Source organism: Octopus sinensis, linkage group LG5 (genome assembly GCF_006345805.1).
Source record: "Octopus sinensis linkage group LG5, ASM634580v1, whole genome shotgun sequence".
Lineage (NCBI taxonomy): Eukaryota > Metazoa > Mollusca > Cephalopoda > Octopoda > Octopodidae > Octopus > Octopus sinensis.
The window spans coordinates 110,965,345-110,977,432 of record NC_043001.1 but is presented as its reverse complement, the minus strand read 5'-3'; positions in this window follow the sequence as shown (position 1 = coordinate 110,977,432).

Sequence of the window (12,088 nt, the reverse complement as noted above, 5' to 3'; positions counted from 1 at the left end):
TTCTATTATACATAATTTGAAAGACCTGAAGTACTCTAATGAAATAATTCAGTAGGCAAGTACAGCTACTTTGGTACATGAAACAATATTGTGCTCAACATTATTTCTAAAACTTGCTTTCCTCACTAACATATTCTATCAGATATAATTGACTCTGTTATAATCTATTGCCGTAAGGCAAAAGGACTAAGACAATCTTTCAGCATACATTCATGTATTTGGTCTCAAGTGGACTGGTTTCTGAAATGAAATCATAGCCTAACCCTCGTCAGTACGCGTTACCATGAAAAAGAGCCCCAACCTGTCGGTTGCAACTGATTCTCTTTGCGCCGAAATCTTGGCAGCTACCAGGGTGAAAATAATTTCAATACGGAGAAAATAATTCACGAGAAAAATAATACCCGAAAAAATAATTTTCGAAGTTACTCTTGACTCTTTTATTATCTAGTGTAGCAATTTAATAATGATAATAACAGAATCAATAATATAGGCGATTGCATCCCTCAAAAAATCATTAAGTAACTGAAGGATTAAGGTTAAGCAAAGGACATACTAAGTATGTCTAACTGTTTCGTTTTTGTATTTGGTTTGCAAGGTTCTTTATGTGAATTCATCTGTTGAAGCGTATTTTATTGTGCATAGGACAAGTCATTCTGTTTAATGTCTTATTAATTAACACACTTAATGGTTCGATTTCCACTCATTTACTCATTTTTTTTCTAAACTTTTCGCTACTTCTACGTAAAGAAAAAATAAATATGTTAGAAAAAATGAATAAGTAAATGAGTGGAAATCAAACCGGTGTGTGTGTTAATTGTTAAGGCAATAAACAGAATGACTCTCCCTAGACAAAATAATATGATATATATATATATATATATATCTATATATATATATATATATACATATATACACGCATATACATATATAAAAATTCACATATATATTTACATACATATCAAAACATACACTAACACGCACACACGCATGTAAGGATATTTTCAGTGGATATGTGTATTCGTATAAGCACAATACATTAATTCTTCGTTTCATAATTCTTTATGATGTTTTGAAGAGTGTTTCAAAGCTATACGTATTCGAGCGTTATATTTTCTTACTTTGATGTTGGGGTTGAAATGCAGAATCACATAAATATGTAGAATGAAGCGAGACAAAACCGCCATTGACATTTGAGGAAGTGTGGAAAAGTGTGCACTCACATTTAACAATGAAAAATTATATTAAAAATCCATTTAGTTCGCTTTTGTAAAGTCAAGTATGTGACTAGAATAATATGAATTTTAATAAGATTTCAAAGAAATCTGCTTCACCGTCCTATCTTTAAAAATGAAATAATTGTTGACGGTAATTAATTCATACTTGTCGATTTCTAGTAATTATATCTTATTTGCCAAGATATTTTACTTCAAGTACCCAATGATTTATTTTGATCTATATAATGATATTAAACATTAGATAATTGTTATCGAATACTTATATATAAATAGATTCAGTTTAAATGCATCTTTTTTCCTACTGCGTGCGTGTATAAGATTATTTTCTTAAACACGCCTCAGTTTTAAGCTTCAATGAAAAAATATTATATGCGTTATTTCCAAAAGCATTTCATCTCCGTTATTCTTCTGAAATGAGCAACACCAAATCTTAGTAACAGAAACTACGCCGTGAAATGTCTTTGTTTCCAATAAAAGTATATCACTAGGTTTTAGAAGGTTTCTACTGATTTCAATGGAAGTTTATTTTTTCTTTATAGCCCACAAGGAGCAAAACATAGAGGGGACAAACAAGGACAGACACAGAGATTAAGTCAATTACATCGACTCCAGTACGTAACTGGTACTTAATTTACCGACCCAGAAAGGATGAAAGGCAAAGTACACCTCGGCGGAATTTGAACTCAGAACGTAACGGCAGACGAAATAGCTAATTCGTTACTGTCAACAAGGGGCTATACACACAGGGGACAAACAAGGACAGACAAACGGATTAAGTCGATTATATCGACTCCAGTGCGGAAATGGTACTTAATTTATCGAAAGGCAAAGTCAACCTCGGCGGAATTTGAACTCAGAACGTAACGGCAGACGAAATACCGCTAGGTATTACGCCTGGCGTGTTAACGCTTCTCCCAGCTCACCGCCTTTGCTACTGATTTCAATGGAAGACTCCCAATACTCACCTGAATGTTTAACAAGAATTTTATTTTTTCACCAGTTTGCTAATAAACAGTTAATGAACGCAGAAGTGATGACTTTGAATAAAAAAAACATCGATTGTCTATGAAATAATTAAGTACATATTCAAGAAATGAACATACGCGCTAACAGAAACACACAGGCATACATTCATAAACATGCGTGTGTCTGTGTATATATATATGTATATATGTGTGTGTGTGTGTGTGTGTGTGTGTGTGTGTGTGTGTGTGTGTGTGTGTACTCGTTAATACAATCCCTAATTACAGACAAGTAAAGAGATACAAACAAAACATCTAAGCTTTCGCAAGAACCCGTAATCGGTAACGAAGTACGTTGAATACACGATATACATTGGGGAAACAGCATGTTGTATATAATTTCCGTTTTCATGTTTCTGCTGAGAATATCAAATATCATATGCGCGTGTTTGTTTGCATAAATATGAGTGTGAATATATATGTTTGCTTTTATTCATGAAATTTAAATTTAGTATTTGCGAATTTAAGAGTAAAATAGGAATATAATTGCATACTAAAATCATAGAAACCATTTGTGACAGTACAAACTTCTATGCTAGCTATTATGTGAAAGTGTCTGCGACAGACTTCCTCTTCAGAAATTACTGCTTATTTTATGAAATTATTTGAGAAATAAAATTATTTGTCTAACAGACGAAAGTATTCGATGTTTTTGCAACCCTTTGTGCGTAGACTGCAAACAGTTCATTTCATGTGAAGTGTTATATTTATTATAAAAGTAATTAAATTTTCCTTATGAAAGTTTCTAAATTGTATAAACTCAATTTTATTTAACGAAATGTGCTGTGAGCAGAATAGGTAAATATTAAACATAGTTACTAGGATTATAAGAACACACCTGTTGAGTTTCGTTACCGTATCGATGTATATATTATCAATCATAAAATCTTGAATGGGATTTACTGAAACGCACTCTTTATAACAAACTACGAATAAGAATTTAAAGCCACCTCTTTTGTGTATAAAAACGTACACTAATTTATATTGACTGTGTGGTAAGTAGCTTGCTTACCAACTACATGGTTCTGGGTTCAGTCACACTCCGTGGCACATTCAGTGGATTTGGTAGACGCAAACTGAAAGAAGCCCGTCGTATATATATATATATATATATATATATATATATATATATTATATATATATATATGTGTGTGTGTGTGTGTGTGTGCGTGTGTATGTGTGTGTGTGTGTGTATGTGTGTGTGTTTATGTGTGTGTGTATTTGTGTGTCTGTGTTTGCCCCCCCCAACATCGCTTGACAACAGATGCCGTTGTGTTTACGTCCCCCTGACTTAGTGATTCGGCAAAAGAGACCGATGGAATAAGTACTAGGCTTACAAAGAATAAGGCCTGGGGCCGATTTGCTCGACTAAAGGCGGTGCTCCAGCATGGCCGCAGTCAATTTCAGTCAGCCAAACACGCACACAAGGTTTTGATCGGCTCGAGGTTATAGTAGAAGACATTTACCCAAAGTGCCACGCACCGGAACTGAACATGGTATCATGTAGTTGGGGTGCATGCTTCTTACCACACAGCCACGACTACAGGTGTAAATTTAGGATATATACGTATCCTTATTTTACGTTTGTAAGGTAGGCATTAGAATATGTGTTATGTGTGGGATCTCATATATATTGATGAGCAGCATCACTTGGATGTAACACTTCCATGGAATGATGTACTGGGTTTAGTTCCGGTTCCATACATGTTATTCACATTATATAAATTATGAATCACAATCGACATGACCTCACATCCTGGGGTCGGTATTACTGATCAATTACTGTCAACTGGTGTCCACATAAATTGTCAATGATTTGATTACATTCATTCTAATGAGAATCAAGTTTTAAAATATTGCTATTACAACAATTAGAACAACAAGAACAAGAACAAAAATAAATGACGTCTGGCCCGCTAACCTTAACAAGATTGTAATATGAAAATAAAACCTCCTCCATTCATGTTTTTATCAATTACATTAACTCGTAATGATAACAATGGGATCAACAAAATAAAAGCAGCTTTGATGTCGACCATTATGACGGTGAAAATGTGAGTAATGATGAGGACGACCTATAATGATGTTTACGGGTGGAAATATGAAATTTGAGCTAATCCGCTACTACTGACGTAATCAGATAGGAATTTGACACGTTTAGTAGCACGCTTGATCAATCATTTAAGACAACCATTCCAATGGACCGAATTATATCCTATTAATTTTGATTTTAAATATTTTTCCTGTTTTCCGCAAAATTGTTAAGTGAACGATTTAATTAAATTGATAATCGTTACAAAGAAGTCAAATAAAATTAATAGTGGGATTTCATTTATATTATCATTCTACAAAATGAATATGCCGATCATTTAGTCTTTCTGTGAATTACTATTGGAATAAGATGGCAAATCCTTTACCATCAGCTCACTGGTGATCGTAGCTATTATCAGAAAGCGGAAATATATTTTGCAACTGTTACAATCTCATTTTAAGATAGCGTGTGTGTGCAGGTATGCACGCACGCGTACATACCGGTATAAATACAGAAACACACACACACACACACGTATTTATATATGCGTGTATATATATATATATATATATATATATATATATATATATTATATATATATAAGAATTTCTTGCGGAATGTGATAAAAGAAACCAAGGCTGTGTAGATATTAGAACATTTATAAATAGGTCTTACAGCTGTTTCCAGAATATTTATTTATTATATCCCGTCATCGGAGACGGTGTGAGAGGATGGTTAAGCAATAGTTAATTTAGATAGAATACAAAATTGAGAGTGAGGTGGAGGAAAGAAAATAGATGTGAGATATGTAGGGATATTGCAATTGTAGATCCATTTTTTAGGCAGAATGGTATATATGTAAGATTCCAATACTTTATGAGTAAAATCGAACAGTATTTAAAATTTGTCATTCCAAGTATAGAGTTTATACACAATGTATACACAATGTACATATGTATATATATATATGTATATATATATATATATATATATATATATATATATATATATATATATATATGTATATATATATATATATATATATATATAAGGGTGGAAAGGAACACACGAGTTGATATATATGAAAAAACAAGTCAAAAATAGAAAATGCTAAGATGATTTTATAGTGAATCTTTCAGTACCGGTTTCGGTCATTTTGAGACCTTTTCAACTGTAACGATTAAATAATTAAATTTAGAAAAATTAGAAGAAAAGTTTTTTTAAAAGAATATTTCTGTAGTAGTGTTCAGATATAAGTAGCATTCTGCCTTTCTCTGACTCCCTTGTTTGCACTTGTGTGTTCGAGGTCGTTTTGAGTTCTTGGTAAGATAGGTGAAGAATAATGAGGCTGATGTGGAGAGGGGGTGGGGAAATCTGGGAATGCCTTAATGGTCGTATTTTGAATGGTCAATGGCTGACAGTAGTCGCAGTTCAATTCAGGAATTGTTTATGGAATTTGCGTAGGCGTTATACTGAAAGACATTAGTGACAAGGTTAAGGGTTGGAAGGTGGAGAAGTAGAAGAAGAAGATGACGATGTTGATGATGATGATGATGAAGAAGAAGAAGAAGAAGGAGAAGGAGAAGATGGTGGTGATGATGGTGGTGATGATGATGACGACGATGATGATGATAATGATGATGATGATGAAGAAGCAGAGGAAGCAGAAGAAGAAGAAAAAAACAGAAGGGAGAATATGATTGGGTGTAAGTATAGCTGTGATGGGGCTGATTAGTAATGGATTCTATGGAGTGTAATATTTGTGTGTGTATATATTTCTTTTATTCTAAAGTAGAGGGACAACGGTTTACAGTGAAAATCAACTTCACATGTGCTTCGGAGAACCTAATATACTCACTAGCCTGCTCCGGGTGTCAAGAGCAGTACATAGGCCAAACAAAAAATGGTTTGCGTAAACGAATGGCCCTGCACAGATCCCATATAAAAATTCCCCAAAACAGAAAAATAGCTTTTAGACAACACATAGATACTTGCGCCAACAAAAAAACACCAAACTTCAGAATTTTCCCCCTCTACCAATTTAGGGACGATACAACCTCGAGACAACGAATAAGTAAAGAAAATCTCTTTATTACAAAATACAAGCCACTTCTTAACGGGTCTACGACAAACAATTAATATACCTCAACTTTAGAATAAAAGAAATATATACACACACAAATATTACACTCCATAGAATCCATTACTAATCAGCCCCATCACAGCTATACTTACACCCAATCATATTCTCCCTTCTCTGTTTTTTTCTTCTTCTTCTTCTTCCTCTTCTTCTTCATCATCATCATTATCATCATCATCGTCGTCATCATCATCACCACCATCATCACCACCATCTTCTCCTTCTCCTTCTTCTTCTTCTACATCATCATCATCATCAACATCGTCATCTTCTTCTTCTTCTTCTACTTCTCCACCTTCCAACCCTTAACCTTGTCACTAATGTCTTTCAGTATAACGCCTACGCAAATTCCATAAACAATTCCTGAATTGAACTGCGACTACTGTCAGCCACTGACCATTCAAAATACGACCATTAAGGCATTCCCAGATTTCCCCACCCCCTCTCCACATCAGCCTCATTATTCTTCACCTATCCTACCAAGAACTCAAAACGACCTCGAACATACAAGTGCAAACAAGGGAGTCAGAGAAAGGCAGAATGCTACTTATATCTGAACACTACTACAGAAATATTCTTTTAAAAAAACTTTTCTTCTAATTTTTCTAAATTTAATTATTTAATCGTTACAGTTGAAAAGGTCTCAAAATGACCGAAACCGGTACTGAAAGATTCACTATAAAATCATCTTAGCATTTTCTATTTTTGACTTGTTTTTTCATATATATATATATATATATATATATATATATATATGTGTGTGTGTGTGTGTGTGTGTGTGTGTGTGTGTGTATGTATGTATATGTATGTGTATATATTAATGTAGGATTGAGGGATCGAGGAGTAGTTTGAACCAATTCATAGTAAATACTTAAAAAATCAAATCATTTATTGAGACGGAAGGTTTGGGAAATTTTTCCTACCGGAAAACGATAAGCTAAAAAAGTGTTTCTTTTCATATTCCATAGTAGGCGACTGGGGTTGCCGAGTGGGCGAATAAGAGTACACAAATTACGGAATGGACTAGGGAAGATCCGGGCAACATATTTCATGTGTGTGTTTGTGTGTGTGTGCGTGTGTATGTGTGTGTGTGTGTGTGGTGTGTGTGTGTATGCCTGTGTGTCTGTGTGCATGTATGTATATGAATAACTGGAGTGACAACATGAAAGCGAATTAACAAAATATTTCTTAAACACAATATAGATTTTGGTAGTCATATATTTACAGTGGGTATGTTGAGAAGTCATATAATTGATATATAGACATAGAAATTTTTTGATGCAAATTTCTTCTACATCCGTGTTGATTTTAATGAAGGATATGTTATTTATGCATGTAGAATTCAATTTCGTATTTTATTCAGTTTCTATCCGCGTGTTAATTTACAACGCCATCTGTCATACACCGAATATGTTTCCTCTCGATAATAACACGTTTTCTATGTTTTGCATCGACAAGTGCAGATTAAAATACTATGTTAATGTTTAGAAAGATTGTACCAAATGAAAAATTACTTTTTAATAGTCTTTGTCTAATTCTGAAAGCTTGAATATCTTTAACAACTGGTTGTCATATTGTAAACATACAATGTGTATATACCTGTTATATAAATTATACTGAAAAATCTTTTTTTCTGTTCAAGGCACCAGGCCTGAGATTTTGGAGAGGGGGCTAGTCGATTAAACCGACCTCACTACGCAACTGGTACTTAATTTATCGACCCCAAAATGATAAAAGGCAAAGTCGACCTCGCCGGAATTTGAACTCAGAATGGAAAGAGAGACAAAATACCGCTATGAATTTCGGCCGGAGCGCTACGATTTCTGCCAGCTTGCCGCCATTTTCAATTGTTTGCCCCAAGGGCAGCTTGGTGGGGCGGGATTAAGTTGAATAGATCGACCCCAGTGTTTCAGTGGTACTTAATTTACGACCCCGAAAGGCTGAAAGGTAAGTCGACCTCGCCGGAATTTGAACTCAGAATGGAAAGAGAGACAAAATACCGCTATGAATTTCGGCCGGAGCGCTACGATTTCTGCCAGCTTGCCGCCATTTTCAATTGTTTGCCCCAAGGGCAGCTTGGTGGGGCGGGATTAAGTTGAATAGATCGACCCCAGTGTTTCAGTGGTACTTAATTTACGACCCCGAAAGGCTGAAAGGTAAGTCGATCTCGGCGGAATTTGAACTCAGAACATAAAGACAGATGATATACCGCTAATCCCATCTAGTAAACCCCGTTCCCAGCTTCTAAGTAAAAATGATGCATTGGAGTAGTAGCCTCAACATCAGCGTAGTTGACAGTGTCCGCAAGAAGAATTTTGTAACGGTTCCCACCAACCTTGACGTATATAGAGTTTGTGTTTTCAGCACACTCCTTTATGGTTGTGAGACATGAATCATCTGTTCCTGACGAGACCAGCGTTTCCATTCTTTCTTGCCGCGTAAATTAAGACGGATACTTAACGTTAAGTGAATTGATCAAATGGCCAACAATGAACCAGGCACGCAGATATAAGATTCATGGTTCTACCTGCACAATGGTACCTCTGTTAGCTTGGCCATATATGCTACATGTCAAATAGAATGATCCAAAAGGCCTGCTACATGGTTATCTAACCGCCAGTAAAAAAATCGTAAGAGCGATATTCTTTGCACAAGAGGCACATGTTTCTTTATACGAAACTTGGTAAATATCATAATATTGCCTTACAAACCGAAGCGTCATTTCATTAATATTAATTCTTGTTATTTATTTTCTGTAGCAACAGTACCTAAATTTATTTTCAGAACGAATGCTCCTTTCCTTTGAGATGATTACCAAGACATAAAAACTAGAAATATGAAATAACTTGTAGCTACATTACCAGCAAATAACTACGGGATCATTCCTTATATGGACAAAATAGCTCAATTTTACAAGAAAGTTATAATCGGTTGGTTCAACTACATTACATATCGGATGTCTTAATTTCCCAAAACCAACGGAATAGAAAACATTAAACTTAGATTTTATTGTGAAATTTTAGAATATAGAATATATAATTCCGGAAGCAAAGAACAACATATTAGTGGGCAATGCTAAGATGCATTCGTTTTTAGTGGGCAACGCTAAGATGCTAACAATATTAGTGGGCAATGCTAAGATGCATTAGCTCCACGTTTTAAATGGAACTAAAACTGTGTCAAATCTCTCTATATATAAAGCTGATGTTGTCTGTGTGTGGCAGGTTTGGTAGCCTTCAACTAATACTATCTCCTCCGAGATCCCGCGGCGCAAGTTGACCAAAATTAACAGTATGATAGAAGAAGGCTTTCTCTTCCGTCCGTAGAAGAAAAAATATTCAAATGGGACCATGTTAAGACCAACAGGTATTTAATCGAAAAGGTCCTTTTTTTCTATGAAAATCCCTATTTTTTACTATTTTTTGACTGCTGTGTCGCCATTTTTCGGTGTATTTCAACCAGAAAAATGTTCACTTAAAGAGAATAACAAGCTACATAATACCAAACTTTTGCTGTTCAAAAATTCCAATTCTAAAGGGTCGAAAGTAACTTGAGCAACGCCGGGGGCTACTGCTAGTAAGGAGATGAAAATGAAAATTTCGTCGTGCATGGTGCTGTCCTTACCTTGCAGTTAAAGTCTAGCCAATTACTAATTTCTTCTCAAAACGAATACTTCATGTAGTCTTGCGTGTATATTCGAGAAGAATTGGGAGCGCATACGAACAAATCCTCATAGCGTGTTTCCTACCGTTTCAATGAAGAAAAATTTGACAAAATATTCATTGAAATCTTGTTGCCTTTTGAGAATGCCATTACGCTAATAATAATAAACACACGCATAATGACCTTCCCAAAACACAACAAGGTTTCTTTCAATAAACAAATTCACACCAAGAATCTCGCAAACAGAATACAGAAATCATTGACAGAAAAACAAATAAAAACAATGCATAAGAGTCCAGGATGGAATGTCTGTGTTGATATACGGAAGATCTATATGATCTCGAGAAGGGATCGTATAGAGAATAACAAATAACTAGCTATTACGAAATAAACTATACTCTATCCCACCCTTAACAGTCATATTATAAGCTGTATTTCAGTAGTAAACGCTATTGTAAAACTGAGTATAAATGATGTGGGAGTGTGTGAAGATTTATGTTTTTCGGTCAGCACGTAACCTGAATCGTTGCTTTTCCCCAGTTGAAGTATTTGAATATTATGGATTTTCATTTACATCATAACTATACAAATATGATTCCATTCATGTATTCAAAACACTTATTCAGGGTAATGTCATATGTCTCTCCCTGAACAGTGAAAACAATTACTCCTAATAATCAATATTATACTGGAAAACGCCAAAACAAACATATTTTATCAAAATATAAATAAACCGCGTATGTATTTATTGCATTCAGAAAATATGTCAGTATGAAAAACTAATAAGTTTCACAATAAGTTTATAATAAATATATCCTTGTTTAATATTCATATTGTTAAAAGTTATAGCATACGACTGTAAAAGCCAAATAAAATTATTGCTTGCGTGTGAAAAGCATTGAATACTCGTAAACTGTTTCACTGTTTTGCAAAAACTATTTCGATCAGCAGAAAGAAACTAAATCTAAGTAGTAACCTAAATTTTCAGGACAAAAATCTACGACTTAATTTTTATATTATTTTTCTTCTTGAAGGGGCTGCGGCCATTCCGTTAAACTTTCATTTGTTTTATACTTGTAACATAACATTAGTTATCGTTATAGTAAATGTAATTTATTATTTGCGCTCCTCTTTATATTTACTACTTCTATTACAAAATATTGAAGGATATCTGAGAAAGATTTACTGTGGTTGGAATTTGTATTATAAATATCGATTCAAAATAAGTACACACGAAATCGTTGCTTTTATTGTCTTGAGTAGTAAAAAAAATATCTACAGAAAGAAAATCTTATTTGAAAACTTTATTTATTGATTGGTGAAAGGCAAAAGGCTACTTAAGAGGCAAGCAAAAATTGTAAAAAATATTTATACGACGATTTAGCCAGAAGGCATACAAGAGAGTTAACTGCATTACGTGACGAATTTCGGCATTATATATTTTCACTAAATCAACACCCTTCGGAAAGAAACCGGAGATAAATGAGTAAAACATAATGATATGCATCTTCATCCTTTAAAGAAAGATCGCGTTTAATAAGGTAATTAAAAAAAAAAAATAAATGTTCCCTCTCGAACCGTGCCAGTTTCAGTGGGGTAAAAAAAACCCCGTTCCCTCATTCTTTGCTAGCCGAGTTGAATGGAGCAACGTGAACTGAAGTGTTTTGCTCAAGGAAGCAACGCATCGCCCAGTCCAGTAATCGAAAATACAACCTCACGATCAGGAGTTCAACACCCTAACCACTAAGCCACGCGCCTCTACTTAAGTATATAAGATAATACTGTATTCTTATTTAGTTAAAAGATGTGACATAGAGCGATCGTTTTCAATAATAAATTCATTTGGTTAGTAGTAAAGCTGGCAAAAATTAAACCAACAAATTATTAATTCAGTTAAATGAGAGGTTGAAAACCAAATATAATGTAATTCATGTAAGTGTAGCATTAAACAAAGATGTTCAGGCACCTCACGAAACTTACAGAGAGGCAATCCCAT